The sequence below is a fragment of the Crocuta crocuta genome, unplaced genomic scaffold, assembly GCF_008692635.1.
Source record: "Crocuta crocuta isolate KB4526 unplaced genomic scaffold, BGI_CrCroc_1.0 scaffold118, whole genome shotgun sequence".
Classification (NCBI taxonomy): Eukaryota; Metazoa; Chordata; class Mammalia; order Carnivora; family Hyaenidae; genus Crocuta; species Crocuta crocuta.
This window is the reverse complement of record NW_027551558.1, coordinates 9,453,120-9,456,616: the sequence shown is the minus strand read 5'-3', so window position 1 is coordinate 9,456,616 and position 3,497 is coordinate 9,453,120. Positions and strand designations below refer to the sequence as shown.

The following is a 3,497-nucleotide window of genomic DNA, read 5'->3' as shown; positions in this document are numbered from 1 at the left end:
CAGCTCCCCGGAGTGGTCGCCCTGCTGGCGACCCGCGACCGAAGGCGCGCGGAGCCACGCCCCACCCTGCCCTGGGCGAGGGGCAGCCGACGGGAAGCCGGACCTCTTCCCGGCGCCAGGAGCTCGCGCACGCCCCGTAGATTTTTGACCTCGATGTCCAGGCGGGGCCCCACACCCGTGCGGCGCCCCTGGATCTACAGTCCACACCGCCGCTACCGTGGCCGGGGACTGGATGCCGTTAAAGGCCTAGGAAGTAGAGGTAGGAGGAAGCAGTTTGCAGACGTCCGGGTTCGAGTGGCTGCATGGAGCGTGGGGGCAACAAGTAGCTTGCGCGGCGGGTAAGAAACGCCCAGTGCGAGCTGCTTCCTGCCTGCGGCGGAGCGACCCGCGCACGCAGGTAGAGCCGGGAACTGAGAGCGCTAAAGAGAGACAAACTTGTTCTTTGGGCAAGGAGATAAAAGGGGGCTGAGAGTGTCCAAAAGGGTCATGCTCCAGGTGAGGCTCGAACTCACAACCTCGGCATTGCTCTGCATGTACTGCTGTATAAGTACCGCGCGCTAACCGATTGCGCCACTGGAGCTCCGCTCAGCCGGCCTCGCGATGGCTCTATCAGGGTTCACCCGGGCCCGGTGCGGGCTTCGACGGAGCATGCGCACTGGCGGCTCGGCGGGCGCGGGTCTGGGCCCGGAGCCGCCAGCAGCTGCACGCCCCGTGGCCCTAGGCGGAGAGAGTGGGGACTCCTGCGAGGGTCTCCCTCCGGAAAGGAGGGCCGGCCGGCTGGGCGGTGACGGGCAGGCCACTGGGCGGTTGAAATAAGTGCAGCCTGCCTCACTGGGCAGCGCGGGGGGAGGAGCCCCGGCGCCGCNGGGCCGCCCCGGGGGCGGGGGTGGGCCGAGGGCGGCCTCCGCCGGCGGGGACTCCAGGACCCGAGAGGGCGGGGGCTTCAGCGTCCGAGCGTGGCCTGCCGGGAGGTTTTTCGCGCTCCCTTGTCCATCCCGAGCGCAGGCACAAAGCGTGTCCCCGAATTTGTCTGAAGCCACGGGCATTCGAGAGGGTGCAGGCTAAGCCGCGCGTGTTTGGTTGGGCCACAACACGTTTAATTTTAAAACTAGTTCCTAATATTTAAAATCAAGATGTTTCATACAAAAACCTGCATATCCAGTTCTTTATTAAAAAAAAAAAAAAAGAAAAACAGTGTAACACTGTACCTAAGGCCAAATTATAACTAAGGACTTTTGTCTTCGTGGGCCCCTTCCTCCATTAAAATTGTTTTTAAATTATATTTTACTGCCGCAAAATAAAGACAAATAGAATCCAGGCTGGATTTATTGTTACATCATGATTATTTTATTTTTCTTCTGACTTCTAAAGGATTTAAAACGTAAACGTTTTGCGGGCTCTAGGCATTGTGCCTTTTGAACCTAATTGTTCATTCTGCCAGGAACCTGCATCCCCCTGGGGGGTTAGCTGCAGCCACCTCCACAAAGGACCACCCACCCCCTCTGTCTTCCTCCAGCGTTGCCTCTAGATTGTCTCCTGGGTCTCTGCTGGCGTGTTGGTTACCATGTTTGGTTGACCACAACCAGAAGATGCAACAACAGAACGCTCTGATAATAGGTTGGGGATCTGGTATGAACAAGTGATGGGAGGCAGAATAGAGATCAGGTATGTAGACACTTTGATGGTGACTTGCCCACAGGAACAGAAGATGCAACAACAGAACGCTCTGATAATAGGTTGGGGATCTGGTATGAACAAGTGATGGGAGGCAGAACAGAGATCAGGTATGTAGACACTTTGATGGTAGGGTGACAGTGTCAAGCAGTAGGATTGTAAAAAGGCCTGAAATTCAAGTAGAATTTATTAGATTGATCAGGCAGACAATGAGGAGATAGTAACAGGCTCTGTGCAAGGCAGAGGCCTCCCAAAGCTAATATTTTTGGGAAGCTCAATACCAGGAGCCTACGCAGAGAAAAGAGGTGAGACTCTCCAGATCGGTTTGAACTGTAAGAGACACACGTCCAGAGCAAGAGCTCAGAAAGGGAGATGGTCAACACCCCTGCGACATCCCATCAGGCACCAGGCAGGTAGTAGGATGCAGAGATGTTTACAGCGTGCCAGGATTAGGGGTCTTGGAGCATGCCTGGCCAAGTCCAGGGTACCTGGAGGGCAGTGGAGAGTGAGACTTTGAAATGAATAAGTTGGAACAGACTGTAAGGTAATTGCATGGTTTCCCTGAGGTGGGAATAACTTTTTACATTTTAAAATTCTATTTTATTATTTTTTAAAATGTATTTACTTAACGTAATCTCTACACCCAATACAGGGCTCGAACTCACTACCTGGAGATTAAGAGCTGCATGCTCTACCCACTGAGCTAGCTGGGCACCCCTGGATTCTTAAATTTTAAGTTGAAAAGAATGAGGCACCTGGGTGGCTCAGTTGGTTAAGCATCTGACTTTAGCTCAGGTCATGATTTCACAGCTTGTGGGTTTGAGCCCTGCGTTGGGCTCTGTGCTGGCAGCTCAGAGCCTAGAACCTGCTTCCGATTCTGTCTCCCTCTCTCTCTGCCCTGCCCCCACTCACGCTCTGTTTCTCTCTGTCTCAATAATAAATAACCATTAAAAAAAATGTTTTTAATTGAAAGGATGGGGCATCTGGGTGACTCAGTTAAGCATCTGACTTTGCCTCAAGTCACGATCTGACAGTTCATGAGTTGGAGGCCCACGTTGGGCTCTATCCTGACAGCTCAGAGCCTGGAGCCTGCTTGGATTCTGTGTCTCCTTTCTCCGACCCTGCCCCACTCCTGCTCTGTCTCTCAAAAATAAATTAACATTTTTAAAAAATTAAAAATAAATAAATGGAAGAGGTTAATTTCCTAATAAACAAGAAAGTTGTGGACCCATACATAGTGCCGTCTCAAATCCAGCAGCATTTGCAGTCTGGTCTTTCTCCGAGTCTCTCAGGTAGAGCCCACCTGGTAAACTCTGGGCAGCAAAGTTGGCCCTGGTGGGCCACAGATCCATTCCTCCATCATGGATCTACTCTTTCATTGGTTCAGCAGATATTGGCTGATCCTGGTTGCATGGGAGGGGAAGACGGCACCTCATACGGCCTTTGGGAACTAAAATAGTTTAGTCCCCAAGGAAACTGGGCTCTAAAGGAAGGATCAGGTAGAGTCAGTGCCTAGGAGGGGGCCGTGTCCAAACCTCTGCTACCCAAGAGATTTTTTCCAACAAGGAGAAGTCTCCTGGGACCTTCAAATCATTGAAACTCGTACAGACCCTGAAGAGCAATGAATTAAGAGTCTGAGCTCTGGCCCTCCCTGGCTGAGTGATCTTAAATCTCTTACCCTTTCTGGACCTCAATTTCCTCATCTATAATCTAAGGGATCTAGACCAGATACAAGCTCTCTACCCTATTTTGACTGGAGAAGTCTTTTCACTGTGTGTATACTTGCCAACACCTTGAGATTATTAAAGCATTTAATAATTTCT

At 51.7% G+C, this 3,497-nt stretch overlaps 1 non-coding gene across 1 annotated transcript; it reads right to left on the bottom strand.

The window, feature by feature from the left end:
- Positions 1-487: 487 nt before the first annotated feature.
- On the bottom strand, positions 488-580 carry TRNAI-UAU (transfer RNA isoleucine (anticodon UAU)). Its single transcript is given in 2 exon segments — positions 488-523; positions 543-580. It is a non-coding gene; the product is annotated as a tRNA-Ile (tRNA).
- Positions 581-3,497: the final 2,917 nt, after the last annotated feature.